Source organism: Herpailurus yagouaroundi, unplaced genomic scaffold (assembly GCF_014898765.1).
Source record: "Herpailurus yagouaroundi ecotype Mexico unplaced genomic scaffold, PumYag 160, whole genome shotgun sequence".
Taxonomy (NCBI): Eukaryota; Metazoa; Chordata; class Mammalia; order Carnivora; family Felidae; genus Herpailurus; species Herpailurus yagouaroundi.
In genome coordinates, this window is record NW_024412401.1 from 30,516,300 (window position 1) to 30,532,736 (window position 16,437).

General features: G+C 41.1%; 1 protein-coding gene across 3 annotated transcripts in view; it reads left to right on the top strand.

Moving 5' to 3' along the window:
* Positions 1-5,519: 5,519 nt before the first annotated feature.
* Positions 5,520-16,437, top strand: part of FKTN (fukutin) — a 101,594-nt gene continuing 90,676 nt past the window's right edge. For all 3 annotated transcript variants that reach the window (XM_040481887.1, XM_040481889.1, XM_040481888.1), the window contains exon 1: positions 5,520-5,605. The gene's annotated coding sequence lies outside the window, so the exon portion shown is untranslated. The remainder of the gene's footprint in view (positions 5,606-16,437) is intronic.

Genomic DNA, 16,437 nt, shown 5'->3' on the forward strand with positions numbered 1-16,437 from the left:
AGAAACTAAAATTTTTATTGTGACTAATTTAAATGTAAAGAGCCACATCTTACTAGTAGCTATTTTACACAGTGCAGCTATAAATGGAAGGTGAAACATGCTATAACTATAAATCAAGCACTTAGTTTTTCTGTCTTTGGAGCTTGTCACATTGTGGGTTACATTTTGGCAGATTGTAGCCAAAAAGAGACCAGAATCTAAATCTTTTAAAAGTATTTCCTAACTTGAGATAAGTTTAGGAGAAAAAAGAAAACCAATCAATGACTAGATGAGACTGGAGCTCCTATAACTAAGCGTTTTCACCAAAAGAATGAAGGGACACTGGATAGTCTTGAGTCCTAGGAAGAGGAGTGTGATGTAGATAGTAAGAAAACAGTACCTCATATAGAAGATGGAGTGGAGAACAGTTCAGCAATATCAAGAATTTAAATACACATACCTTTGAAAAGTTAATTCCATTTCTAGGTATTTCTCTTACATACCCACAAATAAGCCAGTACTCTTTGCAGCATTACAAGAGCAAAATACAAGCAACCCGACTGTTAATTGAAGAAAAGGATGGGCTACCACAATTCTGAAGTCTCCCTTTTTAACTTGCTGCACTGGCAAGCTACCATTGTTACATACTTGTCTACACATATTCTGCATGCCCTTTCCCCAGTAAATGCTATGAATATGTAGACCATTGTGGGAGTTGGTTTCCTCAATTAGAGTCCTTTCCATGGAATATCAGTCCTTCTGTGCCTGTCCGAATCTCTGTGGGATGAGAACTTGGGAAATTGCACTCTACTTTTCTGTCCCAAGTATTTTCCTTACTAAATCCTATTTTACATTTACACTGCATGGTACTAGTAGTATGTTTATGCCCCTTTTGCACAAGGTCACCAGAATGATTAGATTATGGTGCTAAAGTAACCCTATATACCTGTTACAGAATATGCTATCAATGGAAGGGTATTCATGATATTATGAAATAGAAAAAGCAAGTCCAGCAGTGTATATAGTATGACACCATGAGGGCGTGTGTGCACTTAACCTTGGGAAAGAGGGGTCCCTGCACTGATCCTCACACTTGCTGTGCCTCTTCATGGAATGGAAAATTGAAGGAACCAAGGAACTGCACGCATTTGGATGGGTGCATGTTCCCTACCCATTGTGTACCAGATAGCCAGAGCCCTAGAATTCCCTGCCTGACCAGCCCAAAGCTTGATTCCAGAACAGATGCAGGCCTCTTCCCCAAATCATCCTGAAGACAGACTGTGCTACAGGTGTGTGTGTGTGTGTGTGTGTGTGTGTGTGTGTGTGTGTACCTTTATATAAAGTATATGCCTTTATACTTAAGGAGTGGCAGTTTTACGAGTAGTGTGGATGGACCTTGGATGTGCAAACAGGTGTGTACATGATGCCTATCAGGACTCTTGTGGCAAGCTGAAGCTAGAAGTAAAAGAAGAAAGACCCAGGACCTTGTGGGAAGAACAGGCAGACCTAGTTCTCATGCTGACTCTACAGTATATGTCTGAGAATTCCAAATTTGATCCTAGATTACTGTTCCTTGAGAAGGAATATTTGCCAGGGTGGAAGGATATAATATGGTTAATTCTTTACTCAGACATTTAAAATATGTCAAACTCCATTTGTACTCTTGCCCCAGGACCCACAATATTAGGATGGGCCACGATGTGTGTGTGTAATCCCCCCATCTGAGTGATTTTTAAAAGATGGATCTTTGCCTATAATAGAGGCTGTTTTACCCATTCTCGTAACCTTTGTCCAACTGGATTGGCTGACCAAGTTAAAAGCATACTGACAGCTGAAGGCTTACAGCTGGGCTCCACTCTAGTACTGCTGGGAGAAGTACTGCTCCCACCAGTTTACCTGCAGTTAGCTATTTGTTCCCAAACCTGTTTGCACTGCTGGCAGCCATTGTAGTTATATAAATATGACATAAACCAAAATGAAATACGAGTATGAAACATTGTAAAGAATGTAGAGGGAAACTTATAAAGAGGTTTAAAAAAGAAGACATTGTGTCCAAGAAAATTGTAAATGATAGGGGAGTATTGCAAAAACAAAACAAACAACAACAACAAAAAAACAACCTAGGACTGTTAAAGTTAAGATTCCTTTACTTGTTTAAGTTCCTGTTCTACTTTAAAATAATAAAGTAGAAATAGTAGGTGATACAGTATGTCTGTGGCTTTTATAGGAGAAACAGTGAGAAACTACAATTGGTTGATCCATATTTTCAACATTTTTTTTTTTTTTTTTTTTTTGGGGGAAGGCAGAACAAAGAACAGAAAGAGGGGGGGGGCAGAGAGAGAGGGAGACACAGAATCGGAAACAGGCTCCAGGCTCCGAGCCATCAGCCCAGAGGCTGACGCGGGGCTCGAACTCACGGACTGCGAGATCGTGACCTGGCTGAAGTCGGACGCTTAACCGACTGCGCCACCCAGGCGCCCCAGTTGATCCATATTTTAAAAGATCTTAGCTGGGGCGCCTGGGTGGCTCAGTCGGTTAAGCGGCTGACTTCGGCTCAGGTCATGATCTCGTGGCCCGTGAGTTCGAGCCCCTCGTCGGGCTCTGTGCTGCGAGCTCAGAGCCTGGAGCCTGTTTCCGATTCTGTGTCTCCCTCTCTCTCTGCCCCTCCTCTGTTCATGCTCTCTCTCTCTCTCTCTGTCTCAAAAATAAATAAACGTTAAAAAAAACTTAAAAGATCTTAGCTGAAATCAAAAGATTGGCCAGTGAAATTACTTTGCTTTAACTGCCTTCCCCACCACCCCCCAGGTTTACATGAAACAAGATTAGTTTTGCATTTGAAAAGTATTTATTTCTCAGAACCTGATGAAAAAATTTCCCTTTTTTTTGTTAATTTTTATTATGACTTTTAAAATATACAGAGAAGTAGAGTCTATTAAAAATGAACACTTTTAGGGGTGCCTGAGTGGCTCAGTTGCTTAAGCGTCTGACTTGGCTCAGGTCATGATCTCAAGGCTTGAGTTCCAGTCCTGCGTCAGGCTCTGCGCAGACAGCTCAGAGCCTGGAGCCTCCTTCGTATTCTGTGTCTCCCTCTCTCTCTGCCCCTTCCCCCCCCCAAAAATAAACAAACATTTAAAAAATAATGAACACCTTTATGCTCATCACAGATTTACCAGTTATTAATATTTTGCCATGTTTGTATCATCTTTTTTAAAGTTTTAAAACATTTCACCTTATAAGCATTGCAATATGCATCAATGATGACTTACTCTTTTAAACACAGCCACATTCCACTAACATTCTTAGCAAAATTAACAGCACTTCCTTAATATCATCTAATGGCTCAGTCCGTATTAAAATTTCAGTTGCTTCAAAAATGTCTTTTTATGGTTGCTTTCTTCATATCAGGATGCAGACAAGGTCTACACACTGCATTTGCTTATAGGTCTCTTAAGTCTCTGATGTTGTAGTAGTTCCTTCCCTCCCCCCTCTTTAAATACCATATACCATTAATGAAGAGACTGGGGTATTTATCTTGTAGAACACGGCACATTCTGAATTTAGCTGATTGCTTCTCTACACACTTTGTTAAATCCAGAGTTTTATTAAATGCATGTTCGGTTTTTAGGCAAGAATCCCTCACAGGTGGTGCTGTGTGTTGTCTGTTCCATCCTGTCATGAAATACACGATTTCTGTTTGTCCCAGACTCAATCATAAGATTGATCACTGGGGTGGGTTCAGGTGGTACCAGCCTAAACCACCTATTAAGTTCCCCATCAAAAAAATAATTCTAAAACGTCCCCAGCAACATTTCACCTTAGTTTTAACATCTACTGATGAATGTTAGTTGTATTATTTCATTAGGAATAGCAAAATGGTGATTGTTCTATCATTCATTTATTAGCTAGAATTCTCATTAGGATTTTGGTTACACTGACATACAGTTCATGCAAGAAAGGATAAATACTTTTTTTAAATGTTTATTTGTTCTTGAGAGAGAGACTGAGCACGAGTGGGGGCGGGGACAGAGAGAGAGAGAGAAAGAAAGACAGAATCTGAAGCAGGCTCCAGGCTCCAGCCTGTCAGCAAAGAGGGGACGTGCGTCTCGAACTCACGAACCATGAGATCACGACGTGGGCCGACGCTTAACAGGCTCAGCCACCCAGGCGCCCCAAAAGGATAAATACTTGATGTTTTTCCCTTTATCAAGTTTTGCAATAGTGATTGGCAACCAATCACCCTGGAAACCTTCAATTACGACTAATGCGTTTCATTTTTAAAGAATTACAAAGTGAAGAATTTTTACATATTTGCCGTGTTTCAATCGATAGCTCAATTCATTAGCTCAATCGATAGTTATTTTGATGCTCAAAATTTCCCATATTAGGTCCATCAAGTTAGCACTTGTGTCCAGTAATCCCTTTAATCTTCGATAACTTCCTTCCTTTGGGTGTTATCTACTTTTTCGATTAATCTACCAGCCACTAGTTCTAAGTCTATAGAACTAGTTTTAAGTAATAAGAGGACTTTTACAGAATAAGCTTGTATATACACAGAAAAGTTCTAGAAGGAAAAACCAGAAACTTATAACTGGAAATGAGAAATTAAAACTTTTCAGGGCATTTGGGTGGCTCAGTGGGTTAAGCCTGGGACTCCTGACTTTGGCCATGATCTCACAGTTGGTGAGATTGAGCCCTGCACGTTGACGGCGCAGAGCCTGCTTAGGCTTCTCTCTCTTTCTGCCCCTTACCTGCTTGCTCACACACGCTCTGTCTTTCAAAATAAATAAACATTAAAAAAAAAAAAAAACCTTTACATGCTGTTTCAAACAACAAAGTTTAGAAAACTCAAATATACAAAAGGAGTATTTTCAGTTTTTAGTATGGACTGATTAATTTTGTATAAAGAACCTAAAATTACAGTAATTTATTTAGTGCTGTATAGTTTTTAAAATTCATGTCAAAATTGACATTTCTGGCCCTTAACAATTCATTGTATTACACTGTGAAGTTAAGAACTAGGCCGGAACTGTATGCGTGTATATTTCCAGACCTAAACCCGAGTGTAATAGTCCTATGGAGATGGGATGCCGTGCACCTCAACCTCACGAGCAATATTAATCACAGCTGCTATTTCCCACTACATCCCCATCTCATCTAATGGTACCCAAACCAGAATTCAGGGAGTTATTCTGAATCCCTCTGTTTAGCCCACACGCAGTTTAAAAAAAAAAAAAAAATTGTTGTTTATCTGAAATTCACATCTAACTGGCATTCTATATTTTATCTGCCAAACTCACACGCTTCAAGAAGCACAGCTCAGCTGGTGCCTCCAATTCTTGCTCCACTTCCTAAATTTTATGTCGCCTCGGTGCGCTACTGTAGTTAGGAAGGCAAGCGCCGAAAGGGCTTTGGCTAAGTGGCCTGATATCAAAAGGTAAGAATCGTCAGGGATCAGTAAACTTCGGGCGGTGAAGCCGCAGGCGCCGCGGATACGCTGAGGTCCAGTACAGCACGGCAGGAGCGTCTCCCACAGCAACCAGAGAGCCTCGGCTTTGCACTTGACGGCACCTTTTGCAGCGGTTGCTGTGAATGCCGTAAAGCGGAGTTGCCGCTGCTGTTGGGCAAGGTAAGGTACCGGAGACGCCGCTTGGTCGCGGTGGGGATGGGTGTGCGCCTTCAGGCTGGTATCGCCGGTGGCTCGGGTGCCGCCACCGGGCATTCCTCAGCATTCTGGGCACCTGTGTCCCCAGCCCCCCAGTGGTCGGGGCCGGCCACGGGCTGAGCGTGCTCCGTGTGGAGGGCGGGGGACGGGGGATGATACCCAGTTCACAGCCAGGGCGGTCCTTCCCACTTTCCTAGGCTTGTCAGCAAGTAGAAATCCGCATCTGGGGACAGGTTCAGTTTTGGAGGCCGATCGAAACCTTCGTAGACTCCGGTCGGGGTAGTGACGTTTCAGCAGGGTGGTGAGAGCCATCTCAGGATTTGGGAGACGATAGGCATTGGGGGTGAGGGGTAGGGCGGAGCACTGCAGGTTGTGGGACCGATGTGTGCAAGGGTGCAGAAGCATGAAGGAAACTGCCAGGTTTTGGCAGTACCGCATGCTTACTGGGGTAGTGGCCGGAGCAGTGGGTACCGGAAAGGAAAGGCCAGGAATGTGGCAGCAGCTAACGTTGGGTCTCAGAGGGGAAGTACTTTGATGCTCTGTGAGTGTGGTGTTCTCCCATGGGCAGTGGAGAACTACAACAGCCTTACAGAGAGGGATGATTTAATTAACCAACTCTCTTTTGATGCCGTCCCCGTGGGTTCAACTTTTAGTTCATTTGGAGAAATATTTACCGAAGCGCCCCGGTTTTGTGCTTCATGAGTGAGCGCAGCTAGCCATGCCCAGTAAACTTTCATTTGGCTTTGATGTCTGCCTTTTGTTTGCACAGTTGGGGGATGTCGGGAAAGACCGGATATATATAGAAGGGGCTGTTACAAGCTTTGAATTGGAATGAGGAAAACTGAGTTTAGATTTCATCATCATCACCAGTTTCTCAAATAACATGAGGCAAGTCACTTCTCTCAGGGCCTTGGTTTTCTCAAGCATAAAGAGAGGACCTACATGATGTCAGGTTCTATTTTTGAAGATAGGTTTCCATAGAATAAACGTCAGCCTATGGACAGATACCAAAATGAGCGATGGAGAAGCACATTAGGAATTGAGAAAGAGGAAAGCCCAATAGAAAAGGCTGGTATACTCTGAGGATAGGTACGGTTTGACCCTACCAGGAACCACCTCTGTTAAGCACCATGGATAAAGATAGAAAAGGCAGGAAGAGGCATTCCTATTTTAGAGTCTCTTAGGTTTCCAGGGCATAGAGGACTTGGGAAGGATGGCACTGGGTACTGAAGGAACCCCAAGTGGAAGGAAAGTGCAGTGTGCTCTGAAAAGGAAGAAAAAGGAATGAGAGCAATGTCAGCAATATATAGGACTTGGTTTCTTGGATTTAGGCGATCGATAATTTAGAACCTGGGTTTCTAAAAAGTGTATTTAAATGCGATTGACAAGACTGAAGAGTTCTGTCAGAATTCCAGCATGCAATAATGTATTGGAAGTAAGGTGGTTCAGATTGTAGCTCTGGTGTTGCCAGTAATTAGCCTCTTGGGCTGTCATTTAATTCTTGAACCTGTCCTCTGTAAAATATTGTTGGATGAGGTGGTCTCTTTCCTCTAAAACCTACAAAACATGAGTCTAAGCATGAAGAGCTACCTTCTTCTGAAATGGGGGTGGGAGATAGTTGATGGCAAATAAAATTGTTAATTTTGAACATAACTAAATTTGAGGTGCAGGAAATAGACTTTAAAATGTAGGCAGATGGAGTTCATAGATTGGAACTTAAATAGTAAGTTTTCTCTCAGAGGTGGTAGTTAAAATCTTAAAATAAATTTGCTTTGAGGAATGTAATAGAGTAGAGGATGTGCCCATGAATAGGAGGCTAGAAAAATGATTGAAGGAGACGTGTGGCTCTCAGAGCAATGAGCAAGGAGTTCTTTTATAAAAGATTACATGTAGTAATGGTAGATCATTGGGGCCGACATTATTGAAGTAATTTAACAGCATTTGCAGCAAATATTAAGCACCCATTTCTGGGGACTCTGGCAGAAAACAAGTAACTCAAATAAATATAATCTCCACTGTCTTTCTAATGGCCCACTCAGAAGTAATATCACTAACGTATTTATTCAACAAATAGCGTTTCAGCTACTGTTGGGTGCTAAGGATATACTAATGAACAAGGCAGATTTTGTTCCTCTTATTCCCACATGTAAAGGCCTTAGCTTTGTAGGTCACTGGTTTTCAAATTTTAATGGACATATGAGTCACCTGAGGATCTTGTTAAAATGTAGATTCTAAGTCTGTGGTAGGGCCTCTCTTTCTGTATTTTTGACCAACTCCAACATGATGTTGATGTTGTGGGTCAGAGGACCAAGCTTTTAAGTAGCAATGATCTAGATCCTGTCTAGCAAATATGGCAATTATTAAACCACTACTACTCCTGCTCCTCATCTGTTTTTGTTAGTTCATTGCTTTATGAAAATAACGTATGATCATTATAACAACATTGGGACAGTATAGAAAAGCATAAGGAACAATGTAAAAATCACCCAATTCCCACCACCCCATTATTGGTTTTCGGCGAATGTCCATTCAGATTAATATGTGTGCATATTGTTTACACTTTATATGTTATCCCAAGTACTTGATACATTCTGAGCCCTGTGTTTGATTCTATTAGCTCTATAGTTTTACTAAGCTCAGTACCCAAATGTCCTCAACCAAGCAATTAAGTACGTGCATTTCTGAGGGGAAGACTTTGCTCAGTTAAAAATAACTGGGTTTAACACCATTCTGTCACTCAAAAAATGGGTAGATATTAATATAATTGAAGCTTATTGTGTGTGAGCTGTAGTAAATGAGTACTTGTTAATTGACTCATAGAATGAAAGACTTTAATTTTTTTTAAACTTACTCTTTTTTTTTTTGTATTTGAAAATCAATTGATACTCCCATAGGATAAATAGAAAAACAAAATACCTACACTCCACCCAACCCAAAAACAACCACTGTTCTTAACTCTGATGTGTACGCTAACTAAGGGAGGTCTTAAATGAACCCATAGAATAGCTTATGTAAGTGTTTGGGTCAAAAGAAATCCTTGGTTCTTCCACGTTTCCACTGCCTTTGAAGTAACCATAATCTTTTGTCTATACTCTGTAGTCTTGTAACAGAGAACTGCTAGCAGCTTGCCCTGTGTCTAGTACCTAGGGCTCAGCAATTTTTGTGAAGTTAGTGGAAGAATGAATGAATGAGGTAGCAAACCAAACGGACCTGTGTGACATAAACTCTGGCTGTTACTCTTCATGTGCCGCAGCTTGCATTCGTCACTCATCTCAAATGCCTTTGTACTCTTCCAGCCACACACAACTCTTCCGGGGCAACAGAGGTCCATCATATGTATAAAGTTGCTTTTTAACTCTAAATTTGTGCTTAAATTCTACTGTGGAAAAATTTGGAATGTGGAATACTGGGGGATACAGAAACATGAATGATAGCCTCCTGTCTCTGGGAACTATAATTTAAGACTGACTGCAGAAATAGTACAAATATACAGTGCAGTGGGAACATAAGGGAGGGGGACTTTAATTGTCTGAGAGCAGAGGGAATTATTAATAGACCTTTAAGATGACTTATTAATGCTTGCTAGCATTACTGTGTAGTCTGTGATGTTCTTAGATGCTATTCAGTGCTTTACATGTATTAATTTGTTGAATCCTCAGAACAACCTTGTGAGTTAAGTACAATTTATAGATCCTTTTTAAAGATGGGGACATAGAGACATAAAGTAACTTGCCCAAAGCCATACGGGCTGCAAGTGGCAGAGCTGGATTTGAAGAGCCTATACTCTTAACTACTCAGTAGGCAGTGAGAGGGACCGGGAGGTAGGGGGAGAAAGCATTATAGATAGAAGGAGTAGCATAGGTGAAGGCACGTAGATGAGATGGTACTGTACCAGTGGATTCATATAAAAGAATAGTACGAAATGAGCCATAGAAGGTCTTAAAGCAAAGGAAGTGACACCAAGAGGTATGTTAGAAGTAATTTGACGTTTACCCCTAAGATGGATATTTTGAGGAAAGCCTGGTAGTAGGACATTCATTCATGTAGGCAGAGGTAATAAGGCCATTAAATTAGGCTAACTATACTGCAGATGGAAAATGGAAAAGAAATGATAGCTTTTAGAAGCACTGAGAAGGATATACAGTTTGTTGACTCATTAGATAGAACCACAGAAACTGTTTTGAACATAAATCATTGAGAAATAGGGATACTATTAACAAGAATAGATGGTCAAGTCATGGAAGAGATCTGGTGTGAAGGTGGACAGTTACTTGTTTTAGGTGCTAGTGGAATGTTCAAGAAGACCTGGCAGCAGTCAGCTGGAATATTTATAAGTAATCCAGCATATTATGGGAAGTATAACTAATAAAATGATTAAGAGCAGGGTTGCCTGGGTGGCTCAGTCAGCTGAGCATCTGACTCTTGATTTTGGCTGTCATGATCCCAGGGTCATGGGGTTGAGTCCCATGTCGGACTCTATGCTGAGCAGGGAGCCTGCTTAAGATTCTCTCTCTTTTTACCTCTGCCCTTCTCCCTTGCTCACTCACTCACTCTCTCACTCTCTAAAAAAATGATTGGTGCACCTGGGTGGCTCAGTTGGTTGAGCAGCTGACTTCAGCTCAGGTCATGATTTCACGGTTCATGAGTTCGAGCCCCACGTCAGGCTTGCTGCTGTCAGCGCCGAGCCCACTTCGGATCCTTTGTCCCCTTCTTTCTCTGCCCCTCCCTCTCATTCTCTGTCTCATAAAAATGATTAAGAGCAAGAGAATGTAAATGGAACTAACATCTGGATTTTATATCCAGCAGAGAATCATAGGCATCTGAGACAACACCACTTCCTTCACCCTTTTCCTTTGCCCTTGTAATATCAGGCCCCTCCTATCTTTACTTTCTTTCTTGGCTAGCCTTTCTTATCTAGGTTACCAGACACTCTTTCCCAAAACCTCATCACTCCATAGTCATTCTGTAAGGAGTCACTCACTATATATTTGCAACTTTCTGGAGCATCAAATGGAGAAAAAAACTTTTATATCAGGTGTCAAAATGTTGAGGTAGAGGTTGTATTGCAAAGGGTTAAGAAGTGAATGAGTGATAAGCAGATAAAGAGAATTCTTAACACCTTGCAGTCTAATTTTAACTTCCAGGCTACTGATAACTCTCCAGAAGTTATCTGTAAAAGGAAAGGAAATGAACAACATGAAGGATGGGCAGTATTTAGGGAAGAAGGATAGCATCTACCAGGCCTTTTTTTTGCTTCTAGCAGCTGGATGTTGATTTTTTCATGCCTTCGCCTTGAATACATTTACAGAAGCATTTTCTCTTTATGCTTTCTAAAATGCTGCCTCATCTCTCTAATCATGCCTTTGCCTAATTACACTACCCTCTTCTCTGTCGGTTAGCCTCCTGTTTTATTTTGCAGTGCAAGCCACATTTGAATCTCAGTTCTGTCTAATTCATACCATCCATGCCTCTCTCTTTCTCTCTAATGTCCCTGAATAAGTTGGGACATTGAGGGCATTGTCCCTAGCAGCAGCATTGACGAGCTACATCTTATGAACCTAAATTAGTTATCAGGGCTGGTCATTTCTTGTTGGAGGGCCTCTGATGTCAAGAGAGGTGATCCAGGGGCGCCTGGGTGGCGCAGTCGGTTAAGCGTCTGACTTCAGCCAGGTCACGATCTCGCGGTCCGTGAGTTCGAGCCCCGCGTCAGGCTCTGGGCTGATGGCTCAGAGCCTGGAGCCTGTTTCCGATTCTGTGTCTCCCTCTCTCTCTGCCCCTCCCCCGTTCATGCTCTGTCTCTCTCTGTCCCAAAAATAAATAAACGTTGAAAAAAAAATTTTTTTTTAAAAAGAGAGGTGATCCAGAAGGCAGGAGTAGGGGAAAGTGGAATAAAAAAGTTAGGCGGTTAGACATCCTTCAAACATCCCTAACCCAGATGATTCTCAAAAAGAGTGGTGGTGTTGTCATGGGATGTCAGGTAAGCCCAGGTCCCAAAGTCTTTCATTGCCGTTACCTTCAAAGAACGAATGATGTGAAAGGGGCAAATGGGAAGCCAAAAGAGTATGAAATACTGCTCTTGGCTTGTAGAGAGAGCCTTAGAACTGTCTTGAACTTCCCATTTTTCTGTCACCTTTGTGTATGGCTTTGATCTACCACCAGTTTTTTCCAACCTTTTTCATATCTTGACACATAGTGGAATTGATAATAAAGGATACAAATGTGTTTATTGTTGGCTGGAGGTGACCAGTCTTGGGCTCTGGCTATCCCAGGCCCAAAGACCGAGAGGATTGATGGCTCTGACACCCATAAGCCATTAAAGGCTCATTTGGGAAGCAGATCTACCCAATCCTTTCTTCTTCGTTGCCAAATCTTAGTTTATGGCACTAGTTACGGCAGGCTTCCATGTCATCTGAGACGAATTCTGTGCTGCAATATACCACACTTATATTAACTTCATGTTTTCATTAGAACTTAAAGATACTTGGTTTACTGAAACCTCATAACTCCCTTAGTGTCTGCATTATGTATTTTTCTGAAAACATTTGCTGTCTTTTTTTCCTTTATTCCCCCTGCCCCATTTTATTTATTTATTTATTTATTTATTTATTTATTTATTTATTTATTTATTTTAATGTAAGTAAACTCTACCACCAACATGGGGCTTGAACTCACAACTCTGAGATCAAGACCCTCAGCTCTACCGACTAAGCCAGCCAGGCACCTCTCCCCTCATTTTAACTTATTATCTGTGCAATACTCCTTCTCTTTTCCATTAGAAATTATATACTGCCTTCTTTAGAAAGCTTTACCTAAGTAAGAAAATACATTACCTGTCCTCCCCAGAACTTTTATTATGATAGCTAAAATGTCCCATGTAAAAAGAAATGTATACACAAAAAATATTTTTATTTTGGTTATACCATATTTCTCTCTATGTTATTTTTAAATGTTTATTGTTCAGGAGGTGGAAAAAGTATGAGTTTTCAATTCTGAAAAAAAATCACTTTTTCATATTTCAGATTTTGCTTTATCATAAAAGTTCCTGCAGGACAGAGAACTTTTTAAAATAAAAACTTTAAAAAATGATTTGTGTGCTCTTGAGCACTGTGCCATGTATTTGAGTATACTTAGCACACATGTTACTTCTTGATATTAATTCAGTCAGTTTTAGGCTGCTAGGGAAGTGATTCATACGTACTAATAGGTATAATTCAAAATGCAAAGTAGTAAAAGTGTTAGTGTTACTTGCCTCTCCTTGTGCTCCCATAGTCACTTGTGCTTATTCCTTCATGGCAGTTACACTATATACATTTCCTCCATGTTTGTCTCTGAGAAAGTCTATTACAAACTGGAGCAGTGGGTTTTTTTATTTTTTTAATGTATTTTTATTTATTTTTGAGAGAGAGACAGAGAGAGAGAGACAGAGTGTGAGCAGGGGAAGGGCAGAGAGAGATGGAGACACAGAATCCAAAGCAGGCTCCAGGCTCCGAGCCGGCGGCACAGACCCCGATGCGGGGCTCGAACTCACAAACCATGAGATCATGACCTGAGCCGAAGTCAGACGCTTAACCAACTGAGCCACCCAGGTGCCCTTTGAGCGGTGGTTTTTAATTGGTGTGGGGGTGGTAAGGAATGGGGTCTGTGCATTTTGGAAAACATTCCCCATGCTGTTCTTTAGGCATATCACACCTTCCATCCCCATCAACCCCACCATTCTTCTTTGGGAAACTTATACTCATCTCTAAAGTCCTAGAAAATAGGAAACTGTACCTTATTTATCATTGTATCCCAGTGCTTAGCATTTTTGCAGCATCTATGCTGTTAAGATAGGCAATAAATGTTCCTTGCAGGAAGGTAAAACTAGGAGTTTGGAGGTAGGAGAAATTAATTGTGACTCGGAAGAGCATGATAGACTTTGTACGATGGTTACTTGAGAGGAGTTATGAAAAGAGGTGTAGGGCTGGTTGTATAGAAATGGGGGAAAACATTTCACACGAGGGAATGAGCAAAAGCAGACACAGGAAAGTGTGGTATGTATTCCAGGAATTCTTGGGGAAAAATCATAGAGTGTGTGAAGTGGAAGAAGCCTATGGAATTTGACTCTAGAAGGCCATTGCATGGAATTTGAGCTTTGTTTGTAGGTGGTGGGGAACCATTGAAGAAATTTTATCATGGCATAACTTGAATCATATGTCAGCAACTTGATATATCTGTCACTGTAAAGGTGAGATTATGGCTAGGTAGAAAGTAGAGATGGGGGCTCCAGGTAAAATGAGGACAATTAGAGTCTAAATTAGATTGATGGTGAAGAAAGAAGAGGGAGTTGATGCCAGACATATTTGAGAGGTAAAAATCAGTAAGCCACTCTTTTTTTAAGTACCACATTTTTCATTTTAAAGTCTTTTTTTTTTTTTTTTTTTAAGAGAGAATGTGCATGCACATGTACAGGAGCCAAGGAAGGGCAGAGAGGGAGGAAGAGAGAGAATCCCAAGCAGGCTCCATGCTGAGCCATGAACCATGAGGTCATGACCTGAGCTGAAATCAAGAGTTGGATGCTCAACCGACTGAGCCATGCAGGCCGCTCCTGCATTTTTCATTTTAAAGATCGTGCTAGCAAAGAAGAATGTTTTGACAGGCTAACACTCCTCCTTTGCAATTGAATTGCCTCAGCATTTATAGAAAATAATGAAATAAAGTTAATTAGATGTCATCCTGATAATAACAGTAGAGTTAAGTGATTGATGATATGTTGTGGAGGTTTATTTCATGTAAAAATTAATTGTAGATTATAGACATGTCCAAAGAGAGAACAAGATATTAATTTGGTCTTTATGTTTCTGTCGTGGTTTACATAGGCCTTTTATGCTTTCTTTCTCTTTATGAATTCAGGCACAGAAGAGGCTAAGTGATGGTGCACTCTCAGTGCCACTTCAGAAAATTACATAGGAATCAGTAGACAATATGCTGATGTACTATTTACTAGAACCCCAAGAAACTGAGCTGAAATATTGAAAACGAAGGACATTCTTCTTATTATCTTGTTAGCTGCCCTTATCAGAGTATTTGTTTTAGCAGCTTTTAGCTGACAGCAAAAACTAATACCATCATCAATGTTATTTTATGTATGTTGCTAGTTTTCATTGTTTTAGGAGACAACATGATTATGACTTATTCAGTTATTTTTTTTTTAATTTTTTTTTCAACATTTATTTATTTTTGGGACAGAGAGAGACAAAGCATGAACGGGGGAGGGGCAGAGAGAGAGGGAGACACAGAATCGGAAACAGGCTCCAGGCTCTGAGCCATCAGCCCAGAGCCTGACGCGGGGCTCGAACTCACGGACCGCGAGATCGTGACCTGGCTGAAGTCAGACGCTTAACCGACTGCGCCACCCAGGCGCCCCCTATTCAGTTATTTTTGCTGTATACATCATCTGTAAATCAAGTGAATTATTCATATTACTGTTAGTATCATTTCTCTTAAGTAGTTTGTTGACTTTATATAATATAGTGCTTGCTTCATGTAGTCTTCAGCTCTGGAAGCTCATTTGTGTTGTTTTAAAACTCGAAACCAAGACTTTTAGTTTTTAAGATAGCAGAGTATAGGCATTTGTACCCCCTCCTGTCTGAAATTACCCTGAAACAACAAGGAGATTGAGAGACAGAGATTACATCTTTGGTGAGACCAGGAATCCTATAACCCAAATCAAAATATTTGAGAAAGGTTCCCGTAAGCAGGAAGAGATTGAAAGAGGATACTGTCGGGAAGAGATCTCAGATAGAGCTGGCAGTGCAGTCAGGGAGAGATCTTCTGTTTCCAGTAGCAACAGGATGCATAGGAAGGCAGTAAGAGCTTTCTTGGATTGTTTGGGAGCATGAACTAGCAGGAAAGGAAGAGGACATAAGAAAACATACAGAGAGACGCCATCTTTGCAGGAATCACTTTCTTGGTGAGGCAAGGAGTAACGGCTAAACGACTTTCTCTCACTTGTTCTCAGATACATTGTCTTTGTCTTTCTCTCTCACACACACATGCACAAAACACTGTGTCATAAGATGCTTTCTTGTATATTAGAGACTACCTTCTAGTCCAGAACACAGCTTGTTTCTTCCTTCCACAGGCCTCTTGCAAATAACTGATCTGAGTAGAGTTCACATCATTCACAGGTAAATAAGAAAAAGGAAATGAGCACAGTTATCTCCCCCAAAATGCTACCAGAGAAAAGGAAAAAAGAAACAGGGAAAAACAAATGACAAAGAACCCATGAGAAAACTGTATTGGCCTAACAAATTTAATGAAACAGTCACTTCTTTAATTTTTAAAAAAAAATTTTTTTTTCAACGTTTATTTATTTTTGGGACAGAGAGAGACAGAGCATGAACGGGGGAGGGGCAGAGAGAGAGGGAGACACAGAATCAGAAACAGGCTCCAGGCTCTGAGCCATCAGCCCAGAGCCTGACGCGGGGCTCGAACTCACGGACCTCGAGATCATGACCTGGCTGAAGTCGGATGCTTAACCGACTGCGCCACCCAGGTGCCCCTATTTTTTTTTAATGTTTATTTATTTTTGAGAGAGAGTATGAGTTGGGGAGGGGCAGAGAGAGAGAGAGAGAGAGAGACAGAATCTGAAGCAGGCTCCAGGGTCTGAGCTGTTAGCACAGAGCCTGATGCGGGGCTCGAACTCATGAACAGTGAGATCATGACCTGAGCTGAAGTCAAATGCTTAACTGACTGAGCCACCCATGTGCTCCGAAATAATCACTTATTTAAAATAATAGACAAAGTAAAATAATAGA